Raw genomic sequence first — 12,162 nt, 5'->3', positions numbered from 1 at the left:
GGTTCAATGTGAGAACCCGGTCATTCATGAGGTAGAACCTAGTGGCATCATCATTCCTTCCCCTTCACACTTATGATTTGGGAGGTCAGTAAAAAGAATAGGGGATTTCTATCTCTTCCCAGTACAATACTGGGACACATTCCCAATAAAAGGTTGGACATTATAGGCCACACCCAGACTCCCTTCAGACTTCAAAATTTTGGGAAGCCATAACTATCTATGTTGTTTGCCCCTGCTGAATGTGGGAGGTGCGTAACTCTGCCTGGTATTTCAGCCATAATAATTACTGGATTGGAGTCACTGGAGTGAGCCCAATACCCTGGAATCACAAGTGCTACTGAATTGGTTTCCCCTCTTTCTGTTTGACTCCTCAGAGTAATGTGGGAGGGGTCTCATGTACATGAAATCTGCTTGGAAAAAATATATTAGAACTAAAGCCAGAATGAGGCCCTTTGGGATAGGATCAGGTTGGACATTTGCTATAGAAGTTGGACTTGGACTACAGAGTGTTGGATTTTGGGTCTGAACACTGTGACCGTGCATGTTAGTGTGGGCCGGGCTGCCCCCGTTGCTGTAGAAAACAGACAGAAATCTGTGTACGTAGAACTTTGCTCAAGCAGGAGATAATCAATATGGGGAGGCGCTGGAGTTATCTGAGTAGTGGAAAGGGGAGTGGGGCCAAGGTGCCTGCATGTTACTGCTTGCTGGAAAAGCCAGGACCTAGGGAACCAGGGGGACACAAGAGAAATAAGGGGACAAAGAACCAGGTAGAAGAAGAGGAACAAGGGGAAAGAAGAAGAACCAGGGGAACTAAAGGAACCAACGGGGAAGGGGGGCAGAGGAACCAAGAAGAACAAAGACAAAGGGGAACAAGAACAACCGAAGAGAAAGACCACTCAAAGGGAGCCAAGTGGAATAAGAACAAAAAGAAGCAAGTGGGACAAGTGGAACCATGGGACACAAAGCGACGCAAGGTGAACCAAGAAGAACAAGAGGAATCATGGGTCACAAAGCGACGCAAGGTGAACCAAGAAGAACAAGAGGAATCATGGGACACAAAGCGACGCAAGGTGAACCAAGAAGAACAAGAGGAATCATGGGACACAAAGCGACGCAAGGTGAACCAAGAAGAACAAGAGGAATCATGGGACACAAAGCAACGCAAGGTGAACCAAGAAGAACAAGAGGAATCATGGGACACAAAGCGACGCAAGGTGAACCAAGAAGAACAAGAGGAATCATGGGACACAAAGCGACGCAAGGTGAACCAAGAAGAACAAGAGGAATCATGGGACACAAAGCGACGCAAGGTGAACCAAGAAGAACAAGAGGAATCATGGGACACAAAGCGACGCAAGGTGAACCAAGAAGAACAAGAGGAATCATGGGACACAAAGCGACGCAAGGTGAACCAAGAAGAACAAGAGGAATCAGTAGGAACAAGGTGAAACCAAAGGAGCCAAGTGGAAACAGTGGAAAAAGAAGAACCAAAAGGAGCCAGTGAAACCAAGGAAAGCCAAGTAGAACTGGAAGGGTGGGGAGAGGGAGCCAAATAACAGGAAAAAACATGGATTTCAATAACTTTATTGATCTTATAGAAAAGAGCAACTCATTTTGCCGGCGCTTGCAGTACATCTCCTTTGCTCCACTTGCCAGAATGGCCGTGTGTCTGATCCCTTCGCTTCCTCTCTTCCCCATTGCCCACGTCATCCTAGGGGCCAAGAAGAGCCCATCCCTACCCTATAGGAACCTGCTGGGCAGATCTCAGTGCTGCATGGTGATAAAACAGCAGTTTGAGAATTTCCCCGAGCAGTTTTTCCTGTCCCCTGGGCTAATAAAACAGGTGCCGTGGGCAAGTTCTAATCTCCCTGCTCTGTAAATAGAGGTAAACAGAAGCTTTCCATTAGTGAGCTGCTGCTCCTCATAAAGTCATTTAGATGATCCAACATCTGCCACAGCCACGTATTTCTGTCTCTCTAATTAAACCTCATGTACCCGGAGCGCGTGGGCTTGTATATCCAGCAGTGAGTGGATCTTCTCTTCTCCAAGGGCGGCCATTGCCTTTGGGGGTCATCTTGGCTACAGTTATTTTAATAAACTTCTCTGCACAACTCCAACATGTCAATTGCATTTCTATCTGTGGGGCATATTGGTTATTTATTATTACCCATCTTGGAGGACAGACTACGTTCCCCAGAATTCTCTTTCCTGCCACACTTCCTGCTTCTGGCAGCAGCCTAACTAAAACCAGGAAGTAGTACGTCTCAGCAGTGTTGCTGTAAGCTGGTGAGGTTCCATTACACCACAAGCCACACCCACAACCCACCAAACCACACCCCCTTATTACATAAGCCCCCTTCCTTTAAGGCGTTCCACTGCAACTCTCCAACAATACTCTCTTTTCCAACAGTATCTAAAATGTGCTCTGTGGCTCTAGTGCAAATGAGTGTAAGTCAGGTTTGTTAATGAGCTAACACTCGCTACATTGTTTCAAGAGTCAGAATCAGCAGTGGAAGAATATAAACAGCCATTACTAGTACTAGTCAGTGAGACTGCCCAGCTCCATTCTGTCGCTCTGAGTGACTGTCTCTTTAACATCCTCGGGCTCAGTACTGGGTGGGGGGGCGCTTCCCTTTATTTTGGCACAAAGATGTGCTTATCCGCACAGACACTGACTGTGATAACAGGAACAGAGGGAGCTGTGTGTCCCGCAGATGGGCCGGGGCCTGGGACAAACACTGCCATTCACTGTCAGTGGCACGGGCCCTATGCAGGGGAAATGTTATATACAGTATATATATATATATAGAGAGAGAGAGAGAGAAAGGGAGAGTGATACCTTGGCCTTTATACTAAGGGACCCCTATAAAGGAGAAATATGTTCATGGGGGTTCGAGGGATGGGAAGGACTTTGGGTAGGTACATGGTAGGTCTGTATATGCCATACAGAGCCCCCCGCCGTCACCAATCTCCTTTATCCCTGGCGTGTGGGCACTGGGGGCCCTTTGTTCTTTCTCAGAGAATAACAAATAGCGAGACTCTGTGCCACTCGCAGGGTGACTGGGCTCGTATCCAGTAACTTCCAGGCCAGTTCAGCTGGGGCAGCCATTTTGGGGGAGTGGTTAAACAAAAAGAGGGAAAGGCGGAGTTGGGGCAAAGTGGTCTGGGAGACCCTGATGAAAGTTCTAGTAAGGAACTGAAACATTGGATTAATAAAAACCTTGAAAGAAGCTTTTGTCTACATGTGCCGCTGCTGTTCCTTTGCTCTTCAGTCGTGTAAGTCCTGTGAGTGCCGTCATCTTGTACAATTGGAAATTGCTATATTGCACCGGCACTTAGGTGGGAACCCCTACCTTTGCTTGGACTCTCTCTCTCTCTCTCTCTATATATATTCTAGATCAGTGGTTCTCAACCTTCCTAATGCTAATTAGGATTCAGATTCGGTTTGGCCGGGACCACAGATTCGGCCGAAACAGAATCCATCAAAAAAAGGCTGGATTTGGCCCCAATCCCGAACCGAATCCGGGATTCGGTGCATCCCTACCAACCATAAAATTATTCCTAAAACCATTGGAAATATGTGTTTTCCTATGGTCTTAGGCGACCCCTGTGAAAGGGTTGTTCCACCCCCAAAGGGGTCCCGACCCACAGGTTGAGAACCACTGGTATTGCAACAAATAATCTATAAACTGCTCTTCTAGATTGAAGAGCAGTTTATAGATCATTAGTTGCAATAACAGGTCTCACCAAATTCAGCTGGTGCCCATTCCAATAGGGCTACAATAGAACAGCACCCCCTTCTGATTTGTGGTTTAGAGAAGGCAGGGATGTTAGAGAGGGAATTTTGGACTGACCCCCTCCCCCAATAACGTCCATTTAATCTTTTTAGCATCCATCAAATAAGAATGCCACCTCGGAGGCAATCTGGGCCCTGTTAATATGCAGTATTGAGGCAGTTATTTAATTTTCCTCAATAAAACGTCCTGTACTGAGCTGATTGGAGCTGCCAGACTGTTCTGTTCTGCCACATCACTTTCAGGATCAAAGAGCCCGGCTTTTATGTGCACAAATGGATGTAATTGTGACTGTCAGTGGCTCCCATATTCCCCTTTATCCTCTCCAGACACAACATGCGCAACACATGGAACCTTATTAAGAGACCTCCCTGCTTGGCCAAGGCTCTGACACATTGGAAAGGCAGGGCTGGGGCTGTGTATTTGGGGGGGATGGAAAGTTAAAATCATTTACAGTCTAATTAGATATATAGTGACTGCCAAGGAGACCGACATGTTGCTAGAGAGACAGACACACAGCTAAACATATAGAGACACACATTACCCCGGGAGTAGTATATTGTACATATTACTTTGGGGTCTGTATACTGCAGGGGGGTCACACGAATGAAACAAACTGAGCTTGGCATCACATGTCACAACATTTTTTTTTTTCAATGGAAAAGGAGCTGTATGGCATAACTTCCAACATTACACTTTAAATTGGAACCCCTCAACAAAGGAGGTTAATGCAGGTCAGGTGTATTTCAGTACTCTCGCTCTATGTTGCAATGAATGCGCTTGGTTTGATGCAGGAGAACTTTTGGTGGAAGGTCATGTGTTTTAAAATTAAAGCTTGGAGGGTAAGATGGTGACAGTAGGGCAAGAGGAAACGTGACAAAATGGAGACAGTAGGGCAAGATGGAGGCAGTGGGTAAGATGGATACAGTAGAGCAAAATAGAGAGCGTAAGGCAAAATGGAGACAGTAGGACAAGATGGAGACAGTAGGGCAAGATGGAGACAGTAGGGCAAGATGGAGACAGTAAAATAAGATGAGGACCAGATGGTGACAGTAGAGGAAGATGAAGGAAACAGTAAAGAGCGATAGTAGGGAAAGGTAAAGACAATAGAACATGATGGAGGGAATAGGACATGAAGATAGCAGTAGGGCATGATGGTGACAGAAGGACAGAATGGAGCAGTGCAAGATATTGACAGTAATGTTATATGGGTGTCAAGATAAAGACCGTAAGCCATGAAAAAAAAAGTGTGGCAATATGGTTAAAGTAGGACAATATGGTGACAGTAGGGCAAGATGGTGACAGTAGGGCAAGATGGAGAAAGTAGGGCAAGATGGAGAGTGTAGGGCAAGATGGTGACAGTAGGGCAAGATGGAGAGAGTAGGGCAAGATGGAGACAGTAGGGCAAGATTGAGACAGTAGGACAAGATGGAGACAGTAGGGCAAGATTGAGATAGTAGGGCAAGATGGAGACAGTAGAGCAAGATGGAGACAGTAGGACAAGATGGAGACAGTAGGACAAGATGGAGACAGTAAGGCAAGATGGAGACAGTAGGGCAAGATTGAGACAGTAGGGGAAGATGGAGACAGTAGGACAAGATGGAGACAGTAGGACAAGATGGAGACAGTAGGGCAAGATTGAGACAGTAGGGGATGATGGAGACAGTAGGACAAGATGGAGGCAGTAGGGGATGATGGAGACCGTAGGGCAAGATAGAGACAGCAGGGTAACGTTCATGGAACAATAGCTGTGCACATCTGGTTTATTGCGTGACCCTCATTGATTTAATGAACAGAGATTTCAGTGCCAGTGTATCACTCCTCTGTAGTGAAGTTTATGAACATGGTGAAACTGAGCCAAATGTTTTGATTAAGTTGTTTAATAGGCTCCAGATCTGTGTGGAGCTGCTTCTATTAAATGACTGATGCAGGAGGCCTATAGAGCAATTAGACTGAACTGACACCAACTCATTTATGGTTTAGAGAACAATAACATGTATGTATGCATTGCTCTGCTGATTTAAACAATGGTATCCCTCAGGGATCAAACAGGGATCAGCTATTGCCCAGTATTATCACTTTGTTCCATGAGAGGACGATGTCTCACAGAGTCTATGGAGAGGAACCATGGCTGTTCCCAGTTGTAGTGACATATTTCTAATGGTTAAAAAAAAAAACTCAACCTCAAGTTCAGCCATTCCTCTCGGGGGGGATGAAAAAATGTGTTGTTAAGATACTGACAGTCATTTGTTTTCACAAAAAAATCAATACAAATTTTTCCAATATCAAAAGTTTTTTCCATGTGAAAAAGTTGGACTAAAGTCATTTTGCCAATTTAACACCTACTTTCTGAATCTGAATAGTAACCAAGTAAAAAAAAAAACCACTACTTTAAATTGTAATTTGTTTTGACAGATCTGTGCGATTTTTAAATGGCATCCCAAGTTCCTAGAACTGACACCCGGAATGTCAATTTGCCGGCAAAGTGTAAAAAAACCACTATATTCACATAACTTTTGTAAATCTAATGTTCTCTTAGCAACAATTAATGCCCCAAAAATGTATTTTCTCCAGTTTTACTTTATTCCACTGTTGTAAATTGGAAGGATAAAGAATAATAGGAGCTGATCTGTAGAAAGGCAAATCCCGGACACTTTAGGGAAAGGCACGTGTTGCAGAGCTTTCTGGATATCAGATCCCATACAGATAGATTTAACTATTGATAAGTTACATTCTGAGGTGCTTTATTTATATAATCACAAATAATTAATAACCTACACCAGTGATCCCCAACCAGTGGCTCAGGGGTAACATGTTGCTCCCCAACCCCTTGAATGTTGCTCTCGGTGCCCCCAAACCAGGGAGTTATTTTTGAATTCCTGACTTTTTGGTTGAATAAAAACAAGATTTCCTACCAAATAAAGCCCCTGTAAGCTGATAGGGTGCATAGAGGCCCCTAATAGCCAATCAAAGCCCTTATTTGGCTCCTCCATGAACTTGTATGGTGCTTGTGTTGCTCTCCAAGTCTTTTTACATTTGACTGTGGCTCACAAGTAAGAAAGGTTGGGGACCCCTGACCTACACTATGTTTCTGTGACCATAATTAGGGAAAAAAGGGAATACAGAATAAACCATTCATATAAACAGATATTGATTCCAGACCTATAGGCCTCCTGTAGCCTAACTGGACTATGGAGTGCAGCCTGGGCTGGGCAGGGTGTTATATTGCACACAGGTCCATTACCCTGTGAGAATGAAAGTGGAACTGGCAATAACTGCAGAGAAAAGTGTATCTTTTGCGTCTAGCTTTTGTTTCTGGAGGCGGCTCAGGAAATCACAAGGCCCAGCTCAGACTGCGAGGGGTTAATGTAGAATGTGTATTTTTTTTACTTGTTAAAGATCTTCCTATTGACTTTTCCACTCTCCTATCCGTGTTCTGCACTCTCCAGTAGATAAGTAGCGACACCCTCTCAGTGCCATCGCATCTCTTAGAACTGCAGTGTCCAACATGTCTGACAGGCAGGGTTGCCGGATCTATTTTTTCACACCAGCCAAAGTCAGTTTTAAAACCAGCCCAAAACGAGCCAAAAGCCACTTCAAAAGTAGCCCAAAAATAGCCCAATATGTGCAATGAAAAAAAATTATAAAAAATAAGGTATACAAGTATAGGACCTATTATCCAGAATGCTCGGGACCAAGGGTATTCCTGATAAGGGGCCTTTCCGTAATTTGGATCTTCATGCCTTAAGTCCGCTAAAAAAAACTATAAAACATGAATTAAACCCAATAGGATTGTTTAGCATCCAATAAGGATTCATTATATCTTCAAATAGAGATTAAATACAAGGTATTGTTTTATTATTACAGAGAAAAAGGTCATCAATTTTAAAAATCTGAATTATTTGATTAAAATGTAGTCTATGGGAGACAAGCTTTCCGCAATTAGGAGGTTTCTGGATAACGGGTTTCCGGATAACAGATCCCACACCTGTATATGGGAAAGCCCTTTTTAAAGCGTATAATCACTACCCAAGCCCTGTGCCCCCTCTCCAGTTACTGGGATGGCTGATAATTCCCTCTGTGCCCAGTCCAGCTGGGAAGTCACTACAGAAATAGATTCAGAATATTGCATTAACCCCAGACACGATATACATATGGGTGCGTTGTACTACAACTCTCAACAGCCCCAAGAGATCCTGAGAGTTATACCTTAAAGATCAACTGCAGAAAGGAACAAATGGCAGCCCCCCCCCACATCCCAGTAGAAAGTAACAGTACAATCACATACCCTATAGAGCAGGGAGCAGGGGGTAGAACTGCCCCACATCCCAGTAGAAAGTAACAGTACAATCTCATACCCTATAGAGCAGGGGGTAGAACTGCCCCACATCCCAGTAGAAAGTAACAGTACAATCACATACCCTATAGAGCAGGGGGTAGAACTGCCCCACATCCCAGTAGAAAGTAACAGTACAATCACATACCCTATAGAGCAGGGGGTAGAACTGCCCCACATCCCAGTAGAAAGTAACAGTACAATCACATACCCTATAGAGCAGGGGGTAGAACTGCCCCACATCCCAGTAGAAAGTAACAGTACAATCACATACCCTATAGAGCAGGGGGTAGAACTGCCCCACATCCCAGTAGAAAGTAACAGTACAATCACATACCCTATAGAACAGGGAGCAGGGGGTAGAACTGCCCCACATCCCAGTAGAAAGTAACAGTACAATCTCATACCCTATAGAGCAGGGGGTAGAACTGCCCCACATCCCAGTAGAAAGTAACAGTACAATCACATACCCTATAGAGCAGGGGGTAGAACTGCCCCACATCCCAGTAGAAAGTAACAGTACAATCACATACCCTATAGAACAGGGAGCAGGGGGTAGAACTGCCCCACATCCCAGTAGAAAGTAACAGTACAATCTCATACCCTATAGAGCAGGGGGTAGAACTGCCCCACATCCCAGTAGAAAGTAACAGTACAATCACATACCCTATAGAGCAGGGGGTAGAACTGCCCCTAGTGCTGGGCGGTATGACCAAAAATTTATATCACGGTATTTTTCAAAATTATATCGGTATCACGGTATTTGACGGTATTTTTTTTTCCCCATGCATGATTAGGTGACCACCCCAAACACCCCCCCCGCCACCCCAAACACCCCCCATCCGCACCCCCCCCGCCACCCCCCATCCGCACGCACCCCCCCCACCCCACCCCACCCCAAACACCCCCCCATCCGCACGCACCCCCCCCACCCCACCCCAAACACCCCCCATCCCCTTCACATAAATATAACCCCCCACCCCAAACACCCCCCATCCCCTTCACATAAAATATAATTACTGGCCAGGCAGCCGCAGGCACCCCCGACAGCTCACATTGGTATCCGACTCTGAATGATGCGTCCTAGCGATGGCGCTGACGTCACGCGCGCACCCGGAAGTATTTGGAAAAATTGCCAGGAAGCGCGCACACCGGTATGGGGGTATGTAAAAAATTTATATCGTTTTTTTAAAAAAAAACGGTGTTCGGTTTTTACCGGTATACCGCCCAGCACTAACTGCCCCACATCCCAGTAGAAAGTAACAGTACAATCACATACCCTATAGAGCAGGGAGCAGGGGGTAGAACTGCCCCACATCCCAGTAGAAAGTAACAGTACAATCACATACCCTATAGAGCAGGGAGCAGGGGGTAGAACTGCCCCACATCCCAGTAGAAAGTAACAGTACAATCACATACCCTATAGAGCAGGGGGTAGAACTGCCCCACATCCCAGTAGAAAGGAACAGTACAATCACATTCCCTATAGAGCAGGGGGTAGAACTGCCCCACATCCCAGTAGAAAGTAACAGTACAATCACATACCCTATAGAGCAGGGAGCAGGGGGTAGAACTGCCCCACATCCCAGTAGAAAGTAACAGTACAATCACATACCCTATAGAGCAGGGAGCAGGGGGTAGAACTGCCCCCACATCCCAGTAGAAAGTAACAGTACAATCACATACCCTATAGAGCAGGGAGCAGGGGGTAGAACTGCCCCACATCCCAGTAGAAAGTAACAGTACAATCACACACCCTATAGAGCAGGAGCAGGGGGTAGAACTGCCCCACATCCCAGTAGAAAGTAACAGTACAATCACATACCCTATAGAGCAGGGAGCAGGGGGTAGAACTGCCCCACATCCCAGTAGAAAGTAACAGTACAATCACATACCCTATAGAGCAGGGAGCAGGGGGTAGAACTGCCCCACATCCCAGTAGAAAGTAACAGTACAATCACATACCCTATAGAGCAGGGAGCAGGGGGTAGAACTGCCCCACATCCCAGTAGAAACAGTACAATCACATACCCTATAGAGCAGGGGGTAGAACTGCCCCACATCCCAGTAGAAAGTAACAGTACAATCACATACCCTATAGAGCAGGGGGTAGAACTGCCCCACATCCCAGTAGAAAGTAACAGTACAATCACATACCCTATAGAGCAGGGGGCAGGGGGTAGAACTGCCCCACATCCCAGTAGAAAGTAACAGTACAATCACATACCCTATAGAGCAGGGGGTAGAACTGCCCCACATCCCAGTAGAAAGTAACAGTACAATCACATTCCCTATAGCAGCGTTTTTCAACCGCTGTCTAGTGTGCCGCGAGATCTTGCCTGGTGTGCCGTAGGCAGGGCCGCAATTTTTACTTCAAAAAAAAAATCCGGGCCCTGTCATTGGTTGCGCCCCGTGTGTACGGGTGACGTCAGTACGCACGGGGCGCAACGTTATAAAAGGGCCTGTGTGCGGTCGCGTGTAGGCAGAAGTGCAGAGGCGGCGCGCGTGAGGGGAAGATGCTGCTGAAGCCGCCGAAGAGTAAAATGCTGCTGGGCACCAATGTATTAGGGGGGGCCACGGGGCACACTGACTTATGGGGGCACTGCTGCTGGGCACCAATGTACTAGGGGGGCTGGCTCTTGGCACCAATGTACTGGGGGGCACTGCTGCTGGGCACCAATGTACTAGGGGGGCACTGCTCTTGGCACCAATGTACTAGGGGGGCACTGCTGCTGGGCACCAGTGTACTAGGGGGGCACTGCTGCTGGGCACAGAGTTAAATTTTTTAACATTTTCTAATGGTGGTGTGCCTCGTGATTTTTTTCATGAAACAAGTGTGCCTTTGCCCAAAAAAGGTTGAAAAACACTGCCCTATAGAGCAGGGAGCAGGGGGTAGAACTGCCCCACATCCCAATAGAAAGTAATGGTACAATCACATACCCTATAGAGCAGGGAGCAGGGGGTAGAACTGCCCCACATCCCAGTAGAAAGTAACAGTACAATCACATACCCTATAGAGCAGGGAGCAGGGGGTAGAACTGCCCCACATCCCAGTAGAAAGTAACAGTACAATCACATACCCTATAGAGCAGGGAGCAGGGGGTAGAACTGCCCCACATCCCAGTAGAAAGTAACAGTACAATCACATACCCTATAGAGCAGGGAGCAGGGGGTAGAACTTCCCAACATCCCAATAGAAAGTAATGGTACAATCACATACCCTATAGAGCAGGGTGTAGGGCAGACAGGTTGAGCCTGAATAGAATAGAAATGGGAGCCTCTGTCTATACTGTCATGCTGCATGCTGGGTATTGTAGTTTTCTATTAATCCTAGCTATAGGCTAAATGTTAGATACAAACTACATTACCCAGCATCAGGGCCGGAACTAGGGGTAGGCAGAAAAGGCAGCTGCCTAGGGCGCAACGATTGGGGGGCGCCAGGCAGCCTCTCCTGCCTACCCCTAGTCCGCGCTCTTTAGTCATTGCCCCCGCCGCTTGTCCTTACGCGGTGGGGGCAATGATGAATCGCAACACGAACCCCGCCCCCGCGTTCAACTGCGCATGCGCGCCAAAGGGGGGCGAATAAGGAAGGTGCAGGGGCGAGGTGGCCGATCGGGTTGCCTAGGGCGCCCGGTCGGCTTGGCCCGCCCCTGCCCAGCATGCAATGGGACATGCATGTCAGGTTTACTAGGGGAAAAAACTATGCCTAGTTTCTAAACTACAAACCCACCAAGGCTCCAAAAAAATAGCCCAAATCTGTACCTTGGCGGGTTTGTACTTTGGAAACCCATCTGGGCTTTAAATTAGTAGCCCAATTTGGCAGAAAAACCGCCAACCTGGCACCCCTGCTGACGGGATGCTGGGATTGCAGTCTGTCAGGAGTTGGGGGGGGGGGGGTGGATTGACTTGCTGATTTTGTCTGCATAGTTGTGTTGACACTGCCATAGGTAATGAGTAAACGGGTTCAACGGGAGCAAGTGCCCACGGGCAAAAGGATTCCACTTACAGATCTGTGCCATTTTGCAGGATATC

General features: G+C 46.7%; 1 protein-coding gene across 1 annotated transcript in view; it reads left to right on the top strand.

The window, feature by feature from the left end:
- The window catches only part of LOC100496658 (1-phosphatidylinositol 4,5-bisphosphate phosphodiesterase gamma-1), a 56,982-nt gene that overhangs the window by 6,879 nt on the left and 37,941 nt on the right, over positions 1-12,162 (top strand). The window lies entirely within an intron of this gene.

The sequence above is a fragment of the Xenopus tropicalis genome, chromosome 6 (assembly GCF_000004195.4).
Source record: "Xenopus tropicalis strain Nigerian chromosome 6, UCB_Xtro_10.0, whole genome shotgun sequence".
Taxonomy (NCBI): domain Eukaryota; kingdom Metazoa; phylum Chordata; class Amphibia; order Anura; family Pipidae; genus Xenopus; species Xenopus tropicalis.
Note: the sequence above shows the minus strand (reverse complement) of the source record. Positions and strands in the feature narration are given on the sequence as shown.